Consider the following 22,325-nt stretch of genomic DNA (forward strand, 5'->3'; position numbering starts at 1 on the left):
ATACTTCACTCACCTCATGATGCTGATGTCCGCTGTGATGATGATGTCCCGTGCAGCCGCGGGAGCGATGTCCCGCCTCCTATGACACACGGCACAGTGATTCCTATCATTGGATCACTGTACCAGAGGAGGTGGGACATCGCTATGTGGCTGCTTGCCATAACAAGGAGGAGGTGGGACATCGTTGCAGAGCGGCAGGAGGGGGAGGAAGGGGAATCGTAAGACAGCCCTGCATTACATTAGAACGTGAGGAGGGGGGATGGTGCGGTGCGCGCTGCGCGGCAAACTGACACAGAGGAGGGGAAACTCACAGGGGCACTGGGCCATTCACGAGTGTCACCCAGCGGCATGGCCCCGCCCCTTTTTCTCCTCCATTTCGGGCAAATTTTTCACTGACTCGAGTATAAGCCGAGGCGGCTTTTTTCAGCCCAAAAAGTGGGCTGAAAAACTAGGCTTATACTCGAAATATACAGTACTTTCACTTTTGGAGCTTGCTTTTAGCCTAAAAGTGAAAAGAAGAGAAAACAACATAGGGATGCTATCAGAATTCCAGCAGCTTTGCCAAGCTTTTCTTGCTGTTTTCATCTGTCCTTTCCTAATGAAGGTTTTTTTACACCAGCTCATTCTGCAGATCGTTCTTCCAAGCCTACTTGCTCTTCTAGGCTCTCAGTTGTGGCTGTGCCTGAATTCATTCTTCATGTCCAATCCACATAACACAGACAAAACACCAGTAATGACAAACAACTACCAACTACTTTCTTCATCACCAATTATGTATGTACCTGCTTTCATTCTATTTATCAATCAGCATGGCACCTATGAATGCAGCTGTATTGAAGGACACTTCCATGAGTGTCCAATGGACTTCATGCTTCCCTTGAGATTTCTGCCTGCCTGCTTACTGTTTCCATTAATCAGTATTTCCATTAACCATCTTCCATCAATACTTGCAAGATGGATACCAAAGAAGGAGAATACAAAGAAAAATCCAGAATGCAAAAAAAATCCATGGCTTTAATGAAGCTTGCGGGGGGAGTTGTGTGTTAAGAAATTGCCCTAAATACTTACAACAAAATGATATGATTTCAACTAGCTGGGTGAACCCTAACAGCAGGTAGGTTAATGTTCTAAAATTTGGAGAAAAAGGTCAAATCTTATAGTCTTTTCTTCACTTTCCCATCCTTTAGAATCCTGCTCTCAGTTTTGGGATAATTAGCAAAGGGAAATCAATGGTTGCATTTTACCTGTTGGAAAGGAAGAGATTAATGCAATGACTTGAATCCATAGTTCTACCTACCTGATGCACTACGTCAATGACACCTTCATCATCATCAAATGCTCCCAAATTGAAGAAACACATCACCTACTTATAACATATTCCCTGGAATCAAATTCACATGTAAAGAGGAAACAGATAACAGACTACTATTCCTTGGAAGCAAACCAGAAGTCGCGACTGCCGGAACCCAACCCTGATTGCAACCAATTCTACATGAGACAAACATCATGTCAATTAAAAATCAAGATCCATGAACACCAGCTGGCAGTTTGATTGGAGCAACAAAAATCATCGGCCATGCTACCACCCGCTCATGAGTTTATTGAAGCTTGGCACTCCACATGCAATTCCATCAACAGACACATTGACCTTCAACAAGCCTACAAACCTTTAAGAATCCAAATAAACCACACAGCTAGTGGTGGGTTACAGGCGGTACGCCCTGGTACGTGTGTACCGGAGCCAGGCCAGAGCACCAGATATCATTCTGGTTCGGTGCTCCGGAGGACCCACCCGCCCGCCCGAGCTCCTTACCAGAGTTTAAAGGCTTTTGCACTTCCGCGCAGGTGCATGGCGCGTACAGCACCTGTGCGACGCTCCACAGAGCAGCTGGAGTGTTGCAGAGGTGCTTGAATGCATGCGCGTGCTGCCGGCCCTGTTCCAAACGTGTCGGTTGGAATGGGATTTGCAACCCACCACTGCACACAGTCTACCAGAGACAACACCGACCCTCAACCAACCCATGCAACCACACCAGCAGTTCATCTCCTAATGACCCTGACCTGATGTAATTTCCTTAACCCAAGACCTATCACAAGAGTCACTGATGACTCATACCTGACAAGACTTGATTACAAGACTTGGTTCAAAGTTGATATGTCACTTGACACACCCACACTTTATAAACAGAGAATATTGATATTGATATCCTCTAAACTCTGCTGAAGATGTTACCTAGCCCAGTAGCAAAACATTTGGAAACCAAACCACAAACTCGGAGAATGAACCTTCACCCTCAAGGAAGAGATTACAAGAGGTAAGCAAGCACACAAAGGAGAATACACATTGAAAGGAATGCCTTTTGCCACTACTCCCAGACACTTCAGATATGAAAGAAAGCCTTTGGGATGAGCCTATATACCAATTTCAGATAGCAGGCAAATTGGGCCTGGATGCTAATTAACCAATCAAGTTTGCAGAACTGAACTAATTTGCAGTTAGCATTTTTCAGGGCAGCACAGTTTACATACAAAGAAAAGCAATTTAGAAAGAGATAGCTTGTTCAAACAATCTATCTCTTCATGTCCCGATGCCTGGAGGCTGTGCGGATCTGGATGGGGAGGAACAGGCTCAAGCTCAATCCCTCCAAGACTGAGTGGCTGTGGTTTCCATCATCCCGATTTGTGCTTCTTGTTCCATCTTTGACGATTGGGGGAGAAATTTTAGCCCCCTTAGAGAGGGCCCGCAATCTGGGCGTCCTCCTGGATACGTGGCTTAGTTTAGAAGAGCACCTGACGGCCGTGACCAGGGGGGCTTTTTACCAGGTTCACCTGGTATGTCAATTGCACCCCTTTCTGGATCGGGATGCTCTGTGCACAGTCACCCATGCCCTCGTCCTTTCTCGCCTGGACTACTGTAACGCTCTCTACATAGGGCTGCCCTTGAAGAGCATCCGAAAGCTTGAACTGGTCCAGAATGCGGCTGCGCGGGTTGTCATGGGGGCACCCAGGTACTCCCATGTTACACCCCTTTTAGGCGGCCTGCACTGGTTGCCGGTTTTCTTCCGGGTGCGATTCAAGGTACTAATTATGACCTTTAAAGCACTCCATGGCTTAGGCCCAGGGTACCTGCGAGACCACCTACTGCTACCAGTAGCCTCCCATCGTTCAGTGCGATCCCACAGAGTTGGCCTCCTCAGGGTGCCATTGGCCAGACAGTGGTGGTGACCCCAGGGGGAGCCTTCTCTGGGGGAGTGCCTTCCCTCTGGAATGAGTTGCCCCCGGAGCTTTGTATAATCCCCGACCTCCGGTCCTTCCAACGCGCCCTAAAAAGTTGGCTTTTCCAGCAAGCCAGCCGGGCCTGAACAAAACAAATCAAAGTATTGATTATTGTTAATTTGAATTTGAATTCTTTTAAAAAAACGTGTCATTGTTAATTTTAATTGGGTTTGGGGATATCCTATTTAATTTCTTTTTAACTTTTGTAGTATGCGTTTTTTTTAATGTTGTACGCCGCCCTGAGTCCTTGGGAGAAGGGCAGCATATAAATCGAATAAACCTCAAACCTCAATTGAAAAATTTTTAGTTAGCAGAAACAAAGAGAAGAAAAAATTAAAAAAATACAAGTTAGGCAATAAAGCACAGGTTGTCTATCTCATTCCATTTAAAATATATGGGAAGCTAGTGTAAGCAAGATAGCCAAAGCAACATACCAAGCTCTGCCATGAATGTGTGAAAGCTTGCCTGTTCTTCAAAATAACCTTGAAAGTAAAATAATGATATTGTGGCACTCCTGAGAGGTGGTTTTGTGTTGTACCCCACCTTTTATAGTGAAGCTCAAGTGGTGGCAAAGTTCTTGATAGTTTAGATTTTGCCTTCTTGTCAATGATGGGTTTGTGATTAACCATATGCACTATGGCAGGTATTTTGCAATTGTTATCAGAAAATTGCACCTTTGGGATTATCGGGATAGATATAGGGAAGGTCCCTATGTAATTTACCTTGACTTCTTAGAGAAAGGGGGAAATATAAAAACCTTGATGGATGGAGGAGTGCCAACATTCCAAAATTTTGCAGGTGTTAACTATGGTAATTCACGTTATATACCGTGTTTCCCCGAAAATAAGTCCTGATCTTATTTTCTTTTGGGCTCCAAAATAAACACCACTTATGTGAAGCCCTCTGTAAGGGTTCCTCTTCTAACTTAAGAAAGTGAAGACTCTTGAAATGGAGTATTTCAAAAGGAACCTTTTATTAAGAAGAATAGAAACCATTACGTTCAAACCAACATCTGAATCCCCTTAGGCAATGCGAGTAGAATTAAAGCAGTAGAGACCCCTCCCATTAGTTAGAATGCAGATTTTAGCCAATACACAAATGTGAGGATGTTTCCTTTATCAACTGCCCTGAAAGCCAAATAAACATACATTCCCATGGTTATCTTCCGTTAGACATTAAAGTGAAATGTCCCACATGGCTATCATAAACATTCCCACAAAAGGTGAGGGGATCTCAAGGCACTTCAGCACCAGGAAGCCAATTGTAAAATATCAGTTGTTACAGATACTGCTAATAAATCAACTCCAAGGCCCCTCCTCCCAATTGAATGGCAGTATCATTTAGAGATTTGACATGCTGCCTTCCTTAGAAAAAGGAGAGATCCACCTGTGAAAAAATAGAAACAAAAATTCCATCGTAGTATTTTAACATGGTTTCTCAGAGTATTGGGATGAAATTTGTTCAATAAGTAGGGGCCCTAACATGGAGTTTAGCTACCTATTCATTTTGGGATGAAGGTAGATGCTTCCAAGAAACTAAGTATTGGGGTTTCCCCATGTGGATCTTAGGGTCAAGGATTTCCTTAATTTCAAAGTGTTGTTCACCTTCTATCATGATGGGAATAGGTGGTTTAGGTGCAGGTGGTCTGAGTGGTGAGATTATTTCTTGTTTGAATAAACTAATGTGAAATACTGGGTGGACTTGCCCTGAGTGTCTTTGGAAGGAATAGTTCTACTGTTACTGGGTTGATGACTTTAGTGATAGGGAAAGGTCCAATGAAATTTGGCCCTATTTTTTTTTTTTAGTAATATTTTTTATTTTTTCATTTTCATTTTCATACACTCACATGTATACTGTGCATAGCCAACACCATACAGTATTAAACAATAATTGCATCAATTTCTTGTCAACAATATCCCAGAAAATAGAAACCCAATATACTTCTTCCACTCTCCATACACCTCTTTCTTCCACCACCCTCCAACTTTCTATCTCCCTCCATCATCCCCCTCTACCCTACTTCCCTCCCCCTCTACCACTCCTCTCTCCAAATCCACTCCCCCCTTCCTTCTCCCCTTCCTCCCCCCACCCTCTCTCCCATCCCTCTCTGCCCATCTTCTTCTTTCCCACTCCTCCTCCCCTTGGTGTATTTCCACTATATGTCAATGTACTTGGCTTATCCTATTTTTAAAGAGAGATTAAAGAAAAACAGTATACATGTGAAGTCACATTACATTGAGATCTAACACATCATGTCTAACCTTATATATATCCCTCCCCCCCCCACCCGACCCCCGACCCCCCACCTCCTCCCCCCCCAACTTCCCAGAGCCCGTACACGGTATAGATTTTTAACAAACACAGTCTAAAATATTGAGAAAAAAAGAAATAAAAAAAGTTAATAACATCTCTGCATTGATCTTAGCTTCTTCTTGCGTAACTAACTTTGAACAATTTAAATCATTCTTGATCTTAAGCATAAGCTATCTGGAATTTCTTAGTCCCGTATTTGTTTTGTATATAGTCAATCCATTTTTTTCCAGTCTCGTTTATATCTCATTTGAGTGATCTTTAAGATATGCCGATATTTTAGCCATCTCGGCTAAATTTGTAACTTTCAATGTCCATTCTTGAGTTGTAGGCAGGTCTTCCTTCTTCCAGTATTGCGCCAAAAACAGTCTTGCTGCCGTTATTAAGTGCAGAATCAAGTTAGTCACTACCGCTGTAAAGTCAGTACTTATACCTAGCAAAAATAACAGAGGAGTAAACTTTATCCTTCTTTTAAAGATATTTTGCATAATCCACCATATTTTTATCAAAAATGCCTTAACCTTTTGGCAAGTCCTATATATGAAAATATGTAGCATCGAGAGAACCACATCTCCAGCATTTGGTTGTAAATTCAGATAAATAGAAGACAGCTTTTTAGGATCTAAATGCCATCTATAGAACATCTTATAAAAATTTTCTCTCAGGTTTTGAGCTTGTGTAAATTTCACGTTTCTTACCCAAATTCTTTCCCATGTATCCAACATTATGGGTTCTTCAATATTTTGAGCCCATTTTACCATACAATCTTTAACTAGTTCTGTTTCCAAATCCATCTGTATTAATACATTATATATCCCTTTATATGCATTAAACGTTGGTCTCTTATTTGTTTAAATAGATTATCCTCCACTTGGATAAAATCAATTTTTTGATCTGTTTTCCACCTGGCCTGTAACTGCCCATATTGGAACCATGTTTGAACTGCCTTCTCCTCTTTCAATACCTCTAAGGGTTTTAGTTGTGTACCCCCTTTCCAAAATGAGAAGCTGTCTGTAGGTAGTCTATCCTGTTTTTGTGCTATATTCATATTTTCATTGCATGTCTAGGAATTGCCCACATGGGTATTTTGTTGTTTAGTTTATGTTGATATTTTTTCCAGACCCTCAGTAAAGCATTTCTTAAAATATGACTTTTAAGATTCTTGTCTAGTTTTTTGTTGAATAACAGGTAGGCGTGCCAACCATATACCAGATCATATCCCTCAATATTCAATATCCATTAGTTAAATGAATCCAATCACTAATTAAAGATAGCACCACTGCATCATAATATAGTTTTAGGTTGGGTAGTTTCAAGCCTCCTCTCTCACATGCATCTTGAATTATTTTCAGCTTTACCCTCGGTTCTTTCCTGCCAATACAAATTTATTGATACCCTTCTGCCATTCTAAAAGATTCGCATCTTTTTTAAGTATCGGTAACATTTGGAAAAGAAATAAAATTTTTGGTAAGATGTTCATTTTCACTGCCGCTATTCTACCTAGCAAAGATAAGTGCAATTTCTCCCATTTTTTCTCTATCTGTAAACTATGCCAGAGTGGTTCATAATTATACTTATATAGTTTCCCATTTGAGGTTAAGATATTAACTCCAAGATATTTGACCTTTTTGACTACCTCACATCCTAACATTCCTCCTAATTCTTCCTTTTGTTAGTATTCATATTTATAGCTAATATTTTTGTTTTCCCTAAGTTTATTTTAAAACCAGACAGTTGACCATATTGATTAATCGTATTCATTAAAACCATACTGGATTCCTGCGGTTGTTCCAATATTATGACCAAATTATCCGCAAAAGCACGCACTCTGTATTCTGCTGCCTAATCTTAATTCCTTTTAGACCATCCAAGCCCGGATTTTATTCAACAATACTTCCAAAGTTATAATAAACAATAGTGGGGACAAAGGACAGCCCTGTCTTGTACCTTTTCCAATTTGAAAAGAGTTGTTAAGCTTCCATTGACTATGATTTGAGCTGTTTGATGTTGGTATATTGCTTTAATTGACTGTAAAAAACTGTCTCCTATCTGCATTTTTTGCAATATCTTCAACAGAAATTGCCAATTAACTTGATCAAAGGCTTTCTCAGCATCCAAAAATATGAACGCAGCAGGAATTTGGTTGTTCTTTCCCAAATGTTCTAATGCATTAATAATTAATCTAACATTACTTTTCATCTGTCTCCCTTGTATAAAACTGTTAGGTCAGCGTGTATCAATTGTTGAATAACCAGCATTAACCTATTTGCTAGTATTTTAGTAAAAATTTTATAATCTACATTAAGTAATGAGATAGGTCTATAGTTTTTGGTTGGGTAGTATCTTGATCTTCTTTGGGTATTAAGGATATAAATGCTGTCTTCCAAGATGGAGGCACCTTACCTTGCGTTTGAATCTTATTAAATAATTCTCTAAGAGGTTCTACCATTTCTGACTGTAAATTTTTATAGTAAGCCACTGTCAAACCATCTGTAACTGGTGCCTTCCCTGACTTTAACTGCTTAATTACCTGTAAAACTTCCCCCGAGGTTATTGTTGGTTCAATTTTTGCCTGTGCTCTTCTTTAACTAAGGATATTTTCTCTTTGTCTAAGTATTTGTCTATATCTAAACCATTAATTTTATCCCCCTTATACAACTCTGTAAAAAATTCCCGAAATACCTTTTGAATCTCATCCTGTTGAAACACCTCCTTCCCTCTGTAAGTCAGTTTAGATATATTTCGAGTTTTCCTTTTTTTTCCTAATCTGATAAGCTAACCATCTTCCAGATTTATCTGCGTTACAAAAAGTATTGTGTTTTGAGTATAACAAGCTAGTGGCTACCTGGTCAGAGATCAACATGTCAAATTGAGATTTTAATATGGTGATTGCTTCCTTAACCTTTGTATCGCCTGGATTCATTGTTAATTCCAGCTCTTTCCTCTTAATTTCCTCTTCCAATTCAGTTCGTTTTACCCCTTGTTTATGACTACGTGATTTATTTATATTTATCAGTACTCCTCATATACGCTTTGCTTGCATCCCGTATGAATTCCATAGGTGTACCCTTATTCATATTAAAAACAAAGTATTCGTTTAACAATTTTTTACAATCATTGATATACTTTTCATATCTAAATAAGTTTTCATTCATCTCCAGGACCTTCTTGCCTTTACCACCCTTCCCAATTCCATCAAAACTGGGTTATGATCCGAAAGGACCCTAGCCGCAATCTTTGTCTTCTTCACCCTAGAAAGTAAATCATTAGTGATTAGTATGAAATCAATCCTAGAAAGGGATTGATGTCTATCAGAAAAGAAAGTAAAATCATATTCCTCTGCGTTTCTTTCTCGCCAAAATCTCTCAGTTCAAAGTCATCCATCATATCAAAAAAGGATTTAGGTAGCTTTGCTCACATCTTGGTATTTTGGCGAGAAATTTCTTATCTCTCTTAGTGTCCATAACCCCATTCCAGTCACCCAGTAGTATACAAGACCTATAGTCCCACTGTACTAATTTGGCATGAAGATTTCTATAGAATCCGTCTTGCTGTTGATTAGGGGCATAAATTCCCAAAAGTAATGTCTTTTTCCCTTCTAGGATTAGATCTAACGCAATCATCTTCCAAAGGGATCTGCTTCAATTAATTCAGCTTTCATATCTTTCCTTAAATATACAACATACCATTTTTCTTTCCATAGCAGAAGCTACAAAATGTTGACCAAGTTTTGAGTTAATCAGATATTTTGATCAGTTGTTTTGATATGAGTTTCTTGCAAATAAATTATGTCATTCTTGAACTGTTTAAGATAGTGAAATATTTTCTTCTCTTCTGTGGAGAATTCAATCCATTGACATTCCATGTTAAAATCTTAGTTGTCATCTCTGGTTACCTGAAGTTTTTTTAGAGCCTCCTGCATGGCCTGTTTAACCTTTGGCCTAGCTCCCCCACTGCTTCTGTACTTGTTGCTGTAGCTCCTTGATCGATGGCTGGTGATTGTTGAAGTTGTTGCCTTTTAGCTTGTTTTTCCATTCGTCTAGTAATCATTCGGCTAGGTCTTTGTTCCATAACACCTTGCGCTTCTAGGGGAGAAAGATGCTCCATCTTGTCTGGTAGTTGTGTAGTTTGCTGTCTGTCCTGTCCTTCTTGTGGTCTTTCTCCAGGTCCAGATGATGCAGGATGTCCAGCCATCAAATATTATGGTAAAAATCTTGAGCTTTCCATACTGAGTTGAGACGATATCTTTGCCTATCAAATGTAAATATAATATCAAATGGTGTGTCCCATCTGTACTGTATCTGACGGTTTCTAAGTTCTTCGACTAAAAAAGCGTAATCTCTCCTGGCTTAGCATTTGAGGTGGTATCTCTTTCAAAACAGATCTTGACCCCCAATTGGAGCTTAGTATTATAAGACTCTTGCAATATCGTGTTTCTGAGCTCTCTTGTAGTAAATATATAACAATGTCTCAAGGAAGCTGCTCTGCTTTGCAATCCACGAATTGATGCGGTAAATTTTGTCGATTTGCCAGTCAAACTTAGCCCCCGGTCTTCCCACCAGACAGTCAAAGCTTCTGAAAGAATCTGTTTCAAATTCTCCTGTTTCTCTTCACGCAACCCCCTTACTCTTAATGCCAGTTCCATTTGCTTGTACTGTATCATAATAATTTCTTTCTCAGCGTTTTCAACTTTTTGTTGCACCACCTCTGTTTGCGCAGTCAAGTTGGTATTAGCTTCATTAAGATCCTCTAGACTATCTTCAATTCCAGAAACATGTTCTGTCAGTACAGTTACCAGCCCAGCATATCATCCTTAATCTTAAAAACCCTGGCATCAATCTTATCATACAGCTCCTCTTTAAGTTCTTTTATCTCCTCTTTTATCTCCTCTTTTATCTCCTTTTATCTCCTCTTTTATCTCCTCTTTTATCTCCTCTTTTATCTCCCTTTTATCTCTCTTTTATCCCTTTTATCTCCTCTTTAAAGATTTTGAGTTTATCTTCCACTTTAATTGTCAGGGTGTTGATAACCTCATTCATTTCCCTCATGAATAATTATTTCATTAACAAATCACCAGCAGGGGGCATGGAGAGCGGAGGCTGCGACTTTGTGTTAGGTATTGGAGATGTAATTCTGGGAGTTGAGGGTTTCAAATTCGGATTTGGTTTTGAAGCCATTCCAAGTTTTATCTTCAAGCAATTAATAAAACTCTACTGGCCCACTGTACAGCTAAGGAAAGAGGTACTGAATCTCCCCCTTTATTTTGGAGTTTTGAGGCTCGTTATAATTTTATAAGAAGTTTCAGTAAATAAGCATCATAACGAGACAAATCAGCATACTCATCGCCATTTTAAGCTTCTCTATATTAGAGATATATTAGCAAGATTGATAAAAGGCAGTCTTATAAAGTGAAACTAATTAGTAAAAATCTGCTGGCCCGCTATGAGGCAAAGTGATGATTCACTCCCTTCCTTTGAAGTTTTATAGCTGTTCTTCACAAGAAGATTAGAAAGGTAAACATTGTTATGGAGAATTCATCGTCGCCATTTTAAAAGCAAAATTAACGAAGGAAGATCTTGTAAAAATGAAGCTAGGATTTAAATAAACAAATGAAGTTCTCGCATACGAACTCTGCTTGTATTAAAATCAAATAGTTCAAATATTGTTCTAAGTGGGAGGATTCTTACTTCGAGCTGCAAAAGCAGCTGGAGATTCCGGCACGGAGATGGTTCTGCTTCGGCTGGCCCCCCTCTCTTCGCAGACAGAAAAACTGCCAAGATCACAAGGGCACTTTGCCCAGCTGGACCTCTCTCCTTCCCTTCTTGCCTGAAGGATAAGGTACCTGTCAGATGTCTGATAGACGATCACCTGAACAGATAATGCGACCAGGAACTCGGGAGCAGCTCTGTTAAGCTGCTACCATCAGCAAGGTCCCGCCCAGGAAGTTGAAATTTGGCCCTAATTTTTTGGATAGCCTCAATGACTTCAGAAATTTTGTAGATACGTACACTCTATCTCCAACATGGAAAGGTTTGGGTTCCACTCTTTTCTTGTCAGCTTGAATTTTAAAAGCCGCTCTAGCTTCCTCTGAAGCTAATCTAACTACTGGCCATGTGTTCCACAAAGTGTCTATCCATTCCTTAAGTGAGGGGATAGTGGGTTCTTCTGTGGGTAATTCAGTCATGGGGCTAAATCCTGGCCTGTTGCTACTCTAAAAGGGGTAAAACCAGTACTTGAGTGTACAGTTATTGAATGCCACTTCTACAAAAGGTAAAATTTCAGTCCAGCTATCCTGTTTAAAGTTAATAAAAATCTTAGATATTGCTCTAGGACCGAATTATTTTTTTCAGATTGACTGTTAGTTTGGGAGTGGTGTGACAAGTTCAACCCTTGGGTGGTGCCAAATAAAATTAAAAATGCCCTCCAAACCTTTGAGGTGAATTGGACCCCTCTATCGGAAATGATTCTCTGCGGGGTTTCATGAAGACGATAATGTGTATCAGGAGTAACAGTTGGGATTGTTTGACAAGGTATAAAATGTTCCTGTTTTGAAATGACAGTATTCCCTGCACTTTCTGGTAGTTCTACAATGTCCATAATAATCTCTCCAAGGTGCTGAACGTTCAGCTACCTTCTGTAAGAGTCCTGGGATTTTCTCTTGACATCTTTTAGCTGCCGCACAAATAGGGCAGCTAACTACATCACTCTCTATGTCCCTTTTTAGTGATGGCCACCACAATTGTCTTTTAATTAGGTGTAAAGTTTCACAAAACTAAAGTGTCCAGCTAATTTGGAGTCATGGCACCTTGCCATTAAGCACAGTCTTTGACTAGCTGGAACATACAACTTCCCTCCCACCCAAACTAAGTTATCTTTCATCAGGCAGCTGGATTTGTGGCTCAAAAACCATTCATCGGTGGCTAAAGCTTGTTTAAAAGTTTGGGTGGTGTCATTATCCATCAATGTTTTTGTTTTGCCTGGGATCTGGTGATTACTTTAGTGGCTAGCTGATTGTTTTGTATCATGGGTTTGATTACGTTTGACTTCATACTATTGTATTGCAGTTTTCTGGATAGTGCATCTGCCAGAAAAATCCCCCCACCCGGAAGATATCTGAATGTAAATTCAAACCGTTTAAAGTACTGAGCCATCGTACTTGTTTTGGGGAGAGTTTCCTTGGAGTCTTTAAGGCTTCTAAATTTTTATGATCCATCCAGACTTCAAAATGGATCTTACTCCACTCTAGGAAATGCCTCCAGGTTAAAAATGTCCACAGAACTGCATAAGCTTCTTTCTCCCAAATGGTCCACCTTTGCTCAGTTCATTCCATATTTTGGATCTGTAAGCCCATGGTTGTAATTGGTCTTGCTCATTTTTCTGAAGCAGGATCACTCCTATTGCCACATTGATGGTATCTCCTTTTATGATGAATGGTTTCTCTACGTCTGGGTGCTTTAGAATTGGCTCTGCTGAAAACAGCCATTTAAGTTTTTCAAATGCAGCGTGGCATTCCATTGTCCAGTTCAAAGGTTGCTTCAGTTTCAGCATACCCCCCCTTCGTTTCTAAAAGCTTGGTGATGGGGAGAGAAATCTGAGCGAAAGTGGGGATAAACTGGTAAAAGTTGTGAATCCCAGGAAGCTTTGTAACTGTTTATGTGTTCTGGGTGTTTCCCAATCAAGTACTGCCTGCACTTTTAAAGGACCCATTCCTATGCCCTGGTGGGAAATGTGGTACCCTAAATAATTGATTTTTTCTTGGTGGAATTCACATTTAGAGAGTTTAGCACAAAGTTTGGTGGAGTGGAGTTTGTTCAGAACAGCCCAGACTAGTTTTACATGTTCTGCTTTGGTCTCGGTATATAGTAAAATGTCATCTAAATAGACCAAAACTCCTTATATAAATGCTCATGTAGCACTTTGTTATTAATTGCATAAACACTACAGGGGGCCCTTGTAGCCCAAATGGGAGCATGTTAAATTGGTAGCATCCAAGAGGGCTGTTAAATGCCGTTTTCCATTCGTCTCCCACTTTAATTCTGATATGGTAGTAAGCCTCCCTTAAATCCAGCTTTGAAATTTTTTTAAACTTTAGCGAGGTGTGCTAGCTTGTCTTTCATGAGATGGAGATGTACATGTTCTCCACACTGATTGTATTTAAGTTTCTAAAATCCACACAGAGACTTTAGAGCCCATTTTCTCTAAATAACACTGGGGGTGCAATTTTTGGTTGGGTTGGCTCGATGAAACCCCTTGCTAGGTTTTTCTCAATGAATGTCCTCAGTTCTCCAGCTCCCTCGGGGACATGCTATACATCTTGGGTTTAGGGAGTTTGGCACCAGGTAAGATTTCTATCACACACAGTAGAAAGGTGGGGGGGGAATGGAGCTCATCAGAAGCTTTTTTTGCTAAAACCTCAGCCAAATCTTTGTATTCTTTGCCCTGGGTTGGCAAGTGTAAGCAGGCATTTCTGTTTCTTGGTTCTTTGCCCCCTCAGTTTCTTTGCGTGGATCTCAGCAAAAGTCACTGCATCTGAACTTTTATGTGCCTTGCTTCCAATTAATTTTGGGGTTCCATTTTTTGAGCCATGCAAGACTAGTGGCCATTCCATGCCAGTGTGACTTTAAATGTATTTCTTTGTGGTTCCCAATGCCTATCTGTAGAGGCTCAATGGCAAAAGAAGCTTGCTCCCCTCCTGCTATTGACTCTCTAGTTGGCAAAAAGCTATGGGGTTTTTCAGTTTCCTTACATTAATCCTCAATTTTCATACCAGGATTGGGCTGATCAAACAGCTGAGTCCACTAAAGCAGAGATTTTTATCCCCCTCTCCCAGTTGGGAATAAACAGTCTTAGGGGAGGGTAAGCTTTAATTGGTTTGCTTACCAGTGGTTCATCTCTGGATCATTTCCGGATGAGTATGGTTCCTCCTGCTGAGAAGCTGGGGTTTCCTCCTCAAAGAGGGGAGGGGTGGAGATTCTACAATCAGACTGTCTCCTTCCTGCGCTGGCCAGGTTTCCCTCCCAAAGGGCGCTCTGGTCTCCTACCCAGTGTTTGAGAAGCTTGGTGCCCCTGCTTTCCACACTTGAAACAGGCTGAGGGTTTTGGAGAAGATGCTGTTTGCAGATTGAAAGTTTCTTGCTTCCATTGGCATGGGGATTTCTTCCACACTCACCCCACTCGCTTCCTGGCCATGTTGATTTTAGTGTCTTCGGCAGTGAGATACCACTCACGTAGTGGTTTAGTGAAGCTCAGGTCATGCAGGCATTGTAGAGGTCATCACTCAGCCCGTCCTTGAACCAGCTTACCAGGATATCGTCTGGCCAGTTACATGACATGCCAGGTCTCAGAATTCTTTGGTTTATTTTGCCACTGGCCACTGGCCGCTGTCCCTGCTTCACAATTTAATGCGGTCACGTTCTTTGCGATCTGTGAGGGGGTCCTTGAAACGTTGTCACAGGGCCATCATGAACTGGTTGAAGTCCCACAGTTCTGGGGCATCGGCATAATGTAGGGTACCCACTGGCACTTGGGATCCTTGGGTTTGAAAAACATGCCCATATTATTGCATGTGATCACATGTGCCACAAAGAATCCCAATTTTTGTGAGTTCCCATCAAACTTCACCCCAAGGGAAGAAGTTTTTTCTTCTAATTGCAGGTTTGAGGGTTGGTTGGGGAGTGGGCCCCAATCCATGTGCTAACTGGGGGAGGGTTTGCTGGGTCCCCTGCTGCTGCTGCTGTGCCATCTGCTTGATCAGCAGGGCCCAGAGGGAGGATAGCCCCATTGGCATCATCGATGGCTGCTGCCCTTCCCATGCTACATTGCTGCCATTGTGGTTCCCCCTGGATGTTGAGATTTTCCAAAATCTCCATCACCAACTGGGTTACCTGTTTCTTCAGATGATCCTCTCTCAGCAAGACTTCGTTTAGCTCCTCCTGGTCAGAGGGCGCTTCTAGCTCCAATTTCCACCCCAGTTTTTGATTATCACGGTTGAGGGTGACTCCTCCTCCCATCCCAGCTGTCTTTCGTCCCGATGCTGATTGACTGGCAGGGATTTTTGGGTCCTCCAGGTTCACCTCATCCTCTCCAATGGGGTAGATCAGGCCTCGGGGGGGGGGGGGGTTGACGTCTCCCTCCAGCATTCAGCTTCCCCTTGCTCACTGTTGTGCTTAGACATGGTTTGCATGGTCCCCTCGGTAGAGCAAAAATTGCTTCTCTGATCTGACCCTTTTGTAGAGATGTTGCTTTATGTAAGAGTTCCTCTCCTAACTTAAGAAAGTAAATACTCTTGAAATGGAGTATTTTAAAAGGAACCTTTTATTAAGAAGAATGGAAACCATTAAGTTCAAAACAACATCAGAATCCCCTTAGGCAATGCGAGTAGAATTAAAGCAGTAGACCCCTCCCATTAGTTAGAATTCAGATTTTAGCCAATACACAAGTGTGAGGATGTTTCCTTTATCAACTGCCCTGAAAGTTGAATAAACATACATTCCCATGGTTAGACATTAAAGTGAAACACCCCCAGGGCTATCATAAACATTCGCCCAAAAGGTGAGGCAATCTCAAGCATTTCAGTGACAGGAAACCAGTTCTAAAATATCAGTTATCACAGGGACTGCTAATAATCAACTTCAAGGTCCCCTTCCTCCCTATTGAATGCCAGAACAGGCTGAGCAGCATGCCAGTGCCACTGGTATGAGTTGGGGGGGGTGGAGCTGCCCCTGTACCAGCTTACATCAGGGCCTCACAGCCAGGCCATCTACACACGATGCGCTTCAGTCAGTTCGGACTGGTTAGGGCAAACTGGTTGTTAAGATTTTTTGGAGAACCAGCAAATTGCACCACTAGCTAGCCTCGCCCCTCTCTACCCCTCTCCGCTCCTCCCTCTCAGTCACTCCTTATTTTGCCTCACCCACCTTGGCCAATGCCTAAAGTCATGCCCATGGCCCAGCTGCTCTCTGGCTCCTTCGCTCACTTGCTTGCACAGACCATGTGGTCCTTGCATCCCAGATGATCTCCATGCCTTGTCCACTTTCCTGCTTTTGCCATGGCCTACCACACCAGCCACACAGCCCAGCTGTGCACCTCACCTGCTATGCTCACAGCAGTTGCCCGTGAAGGTAAGGGATTGGCTGAAGGGTCGCCTCTGGGTGGATATGGCAAGGCTCAGCCATCTTTTGGGCCTACCTCTTACCATCCTTCCACCCACATGCCGCCTCCTTGCACTCCTGCTTTTCACCTTCCATAGGTCCTTCACCCAAAGGCTTTATGGCTGCACTTTTAAAAAAGAACTTTTAATGAAACCTCCAATGCGGCGGCCAATCCCAAGCCAAAAAAATCCAGCTCTCCCCTCCCCACCCAGCACGTCTGCTTCATCTCACTAAATTGGGCTTAGAGTCTGGGGAGGATGAGAGGGGGGAAGGACAGAAAGGCAGCAGAGCATGGTTCATTAAGTAAACTCAAGCTTCTTATCTTGAACTAGCAAAAGGTGACAAGCAGCAGTGGCAGGGAATACAAAGGGCAACTGGAGAGATGGAGCAGAATTTGGCCATTCAGGCTTCAAAGAAAAGTTATTTTTAGGGCAAGGGGTGCAACCGATGCCATTTTCTAACTGCTCCTGCTAAGCTTCAGATCCTATAAAACAAGCCGCGGTGTTCAGTCCATGCACCCACCTCTTGCCTTTCTAAAGTGACACCTCCTCGCTTGCTCCTGCATGTTTCCACCATGGTCCCCCCTTCACCCACCTTGGCTTGCTTACCTCTGCCCCATTTCCCTTCCTTGAGAGGCCCCTTACTCTCCCTTATCTTCCCCAATGACCACCTCTTTCTGCATCCAAACATACACACAGCACACATACACATCCCATGGTGCTGGAGGGACTCGCCTTGCATGGATCTTGTCTCTAATTACAAGGGGGGGAGCCTTTTCTAGAAGATAGAGGCAGGGAGGATCAGGTAAGAGGAGAAGGGGGTCTGGTGGACATGGCAGTCTGTTTGCTCTCCTACGATGGGATTGTGGCGGAAGTGAGTCAGAAAAATGTGGTGGGCGAGGCAGGGCCTGACAGGAGTTGTTGTTTTTAACAGCTCCGGAATCTTGGCTGCATTAAACTGTCTAAACAGCATTCATCAACTGTTTAGCAGTTTGTTTACCTCTTCTTTGGGCTTAGAAGGAGAAGGCGAGCAAACTATGCTTGGGCAGCGCTCCAACTAACCCTCCCAGACTATAAATCTGGGAAGGAAGTGCGGGCCACCAGGTAGCATAGTACCTCTGCGTCAAGAATTTCTTCTGCCTTTTGCTGCAGAACAAAGGCCTTGCTCATCCTCAGCACAAAGATTGATTTATGCTGACTAAGACGAGCTGAACTAATACCCTGAACTCCTAATTGTATGTATAAATCCTTAGCTTCATTTTTAAAGAATTCCTTCTGACAATTACTTGCTGAAGACACACAAAATGGCGCCGAGCAGCTTTGTAGGAGGGGTCGGGCTTTGATGACATTCTTATGGAGCTCAGAACATTTAAAGATCAGGAAGTGATTTATTATCAAACTAAATAGCAATTGCTGTATAATCGGCTTGCCTGACTTACTAATTGGCTAAAGAAGATTAAACCTGGAATGGCTTCTAAGCAAAAGTCTGCCCCCCCCCAATATATCAAAAAGTGCTGGCAGCTCACTCCCACTACTAAATTACAGTCATTACTCCCCCCCCTACTTTGCAGGGGAGCCTCTGACCAGAGAAATTTTGCAGAAAGAATTAGTTGAAGCCTTAAAAAATCATGCAGCTGCATGGAAGTTAAAATTAAGGAAGAGATATCTGCTGCTCACAAAGAATGTCTGAAGAGCTTATGACTCACAATCAAGGAATTAGAGATGATATCCTGGTGGCTTTTAATTGCCTCTCTGGATACGTATCGGGAATTGAAGACAGATTAGAAGACCTTAGTGACTCTAATATTAATCTGGCAACGAAGATGGATGTGGTTCAACAAAAGGTTAGTGATGCAGAAAAAAATTATAATGTCAGTATAGACAAATGGAATTTGCTTTAAGGATAAGGGGCCTTCCAGAGAAAAATCAAGAAAATCTGAAGCAGATTCTCTCTGAAGCCTTTGACCAACTGATGGGAAGGCCAGGAGGGAATTATGTATGGCAAATTGAAAAGGTTTATCGTGTCAACTCCTGGCTTGCAAGACAAAAGCAACTACCAAGAGATATTGTGGTGTACTTTGCTACTAGAGATATGAGGAATATGATACTGCAAGAGTCTTACAAAACTAAGCTTCAAATTGGGGTCAGGAGGTGACTGTTTTGAAGGAGATACCACCTAAAATGTTGAGATAGAAAAGACTATGCTTTTTTAGTCGAAGAGCTTAAAAATCGTCAGTACAGTTTAGATGGGAAGCGCCAGCCGACTTGCACTCACCTATCAGGGCAAAGATACGTCTTAATTCAGTATGGAAGGCCCAAGATTTCTACAATAACATATTGAAGGCTGGACATCCCCCCTCCTGGACCCAGAGAAAGAACAAGAAGGACAGGATAGACAGCAAATCACTCAAGTATCAACAAGGTTGGATCAACTTCCTCTCTCAAGGTACAAGGAGCCAAGGAACAAAGACAAACCCATGTGATTACCAGCGAATGGAACAAGAATTAAAAAAGCAACAATCACAACAAACCATGCCACCGTCAGAAGCTACAGGTCTTAGTCTAGAAGCAGTGGGAGGAGCCAGGCCGAAGATTAAACTTCAGGATGTTCAGATGGCTCTTAAAAAGCTTCAGGAACTAAAGATGACAACTAAGTTCCTAACTTGGAACGTTAATGGCTTAAATTCCCCACAGAAAAGGAAGAAAATAAACCACTATCTTAAACAATCAAGAATGACATAATTTGCTTGCAAGAGACTCATATTAGATCAACTGATCAAAAATACTTGATTATACAAGACTTGATAACACTATAGCTTCTGCCACAGAGAAGAAAATGGTATAGTTATCTACTTAAGAAAGGATATGAAAGCTGAATTAATTGAAGCAGACTCCCATGGAAGTATATTGCAATAGATCTGGTATTAGAAGAAAAGTATACTGCTATTGGGAATTATGCTCCCAATCAACAACAAGACAAATTTTATAAAATGCTCATGCTAATTAGTACATTGGGACTATAGATCCTGCATATTATTGGGTGATTGCAATGGCATTATGGATACCAAGAAAGAAAGAAGGCTTTCCGGCAAAATACCCAAATGCGAGCAAAACTACCTAAGTCCTTTTTTGACATGATGATGATTTGAATGAGAGATATTGGCGAGAAAGGAATGCAGAAGAATATGACTTCACCTTTTTTTCTGATAGACATCAATCCTTTTCTAGGATTGACTTTATACTAACAACCAATGATTTCTTTCTAGGGTAAAGAAGACGAAGATATGTTCCAGAGCCTTATCAGATCATAACCGGTTTGGATGGAGTTGGGAGTTGGGATCCAAGCAAGAAGGACTTGGAGACTGAATGAAAATTTATTTAGATATGAGAAAAATATTAATGAATGTAAAAAATTGTTAAGAGAATACTTTGTTTTCAACATGAATAAGGGTACATCTATGGAAATGGTATGGGATGCAAGTAAAGCATATATGAGGAGTTTTGATAAATTTAAATAGATTACATAGACAAACAGGGAAAAGAGAATTGAACTTGAAGATGAAATTAGGAAGAGAGAGCAGGAGTTAATCTTAAAACCAGAGACAAAAAGATTAAAGAAACAATCACATTATTAAGAGAGCAATTTAATATGCTGATGTCAGACCAGGTGGCTACCAATTTGCTATATGCAAAACACAACACCTTCTGTAATGCAAAAATCTGGTAGATGGTTAGCATATTTGATTAGGAAAAAACAGAAATCTCGCAATATATTGAAATTACATTATAAAGGGAAGGAAGTGTACCAACAGGAGGAGATTCAAAGGGTCTTTCGTGAATTCTTTATAGGATTGTACACGAATGATAAAATTCAAGGCTTAGATATAGATAGATACCTGGATAAAGAAAAAATACCCATAGTTAAAAACGAGCAGAGGGAAAGACTGAATCAACCAATAATTTGGGGGAAATTCTCCAGGTAATTAAAGCTAAAAGCAGGGAAAGCACCGGGTACAGATGGCTTGACGGCGGCTTATTACAAAAATTTACAATTAGAAATGTAGAACCTCTTAAGGAATTATTTAATAAGATCCAAGTGGAAGGGAAGGTACCCCCACTTGGAAGACAGCCTTCATATCCCTGATACCTAAAGAAGATCAAGATTTTACTCAACCAAAAAATTATAGACCTATATCATTACTCAATATAGATTATAATTTTTTTACTAAAATACTAGTGAATAGGTTAATGTTGGTATTCAGCAATTGATTCGTAATGATCAAACAGGTTTTATTCAAGGGAGACAAATGAGAAGTAATGTAAGACTAATTGTCAATACATTAGAATACCTGGGAAAGAACAACTAAATCCCTGCTGCGCTTATATTTTTAGATGCTGAGAAAGCCTTTGATCGAGTGAATTGGCAATTCCTGCTGAAAATATTGCAAAAAATGCAAATAGGAGAGCACTTCTTACAATCAATTAAAGCAATATATCAGGAACAAACAGCTCAACATAATTAATGGAAGTCTAACAGATTCATTTAAAATTGAGAAAGGTACAAGCAGTTGTCCCTTATCCCCATTATTGTTTATCATAACTTTGGAACTATTGTTGAATAAAATACGGGGTTCAGAGGACTTACAAGGAAACAAGATTAGGCAGCAAGATTATCGAGTACTGGCGTTTGTGGATGAATTGGTTATAACATTAACCCAATCACAGGAATCAATATGGCCAAATGTCAAGATTTAAAATAAACTTAGGGAAAACAAATACTAGTTACAAATAAACACTAAACAAAGGGATGAACTAGAAGGAATGACAGGATGTGAAATAGTTAAAAAAGTCAAATATTTAGGAGTTTATATTTCAACCTCAAATGGGAAGTTATACAAGTACAATTACGAACCACTATGGCATAGTATACAGACAGAGATGAAAAAATGGGAGAAACTACAGTTATCTTTACTGGGAAGAATAGCAGCAGTGAAAATGAATTTCTACCTAAATTTTTATTTCTTTTTCAAACGTTATCAATACTCAAAAAGATGTGAGCCTGCTAGAATGGCAGAAGGGCATTAATAAATTTGTATGGGCAGGGAAGAAGCCGAGAGTAAAACTAAAAATAATGCAAGATGTGCGTGAGAGAGGAGTAGTTTTATCTGTAATTAGTGACTGCATTAACTTAATAGATGATAGAATACTTAATATTGAAGGGCATGATTTGGTATATGGTTGGCATGCTTATCTGCTATATAACAAAAAGGTGAACAAGAATTTCAAAAGTCATTTTTTAAGGAATGCTCTACTGGAAAAAATATCAATACAAACTAAATGATAAGATATCCATGTGGGCCATTCCCAGACACGCAATAGAAAACATGAACATAGTACAAAACAGGGTGTAACTACTTACAGACAGCTTCTTACCTTAGAAAGAGGTGTACTACAATTAAAACCCTTGGATGTACTAAAAGAGGAAAAGGTAATTCAAACATGGTTTCAGTATGGGCAGTTACAGGCCAGATGGAAAATAGATAAAAAAATTGGCTTTATGCAAGTTGAGGATAATTTACTCAAACAAATT

This window comes from Thamnophis elegans, chromosome Z, assembly GCF_009769535.1.
Source record: "Thamnophis elegans isolate rThaEle1 chromosome Z, rThaEle1.pri, whole genome shotgun sequence".
Lineage (NCBI taxonomy): Eukaryota > Metazoa > Chordata > Lepidosauria > Squamata > Colubridae > Thamnophis > Thamnophis elegans.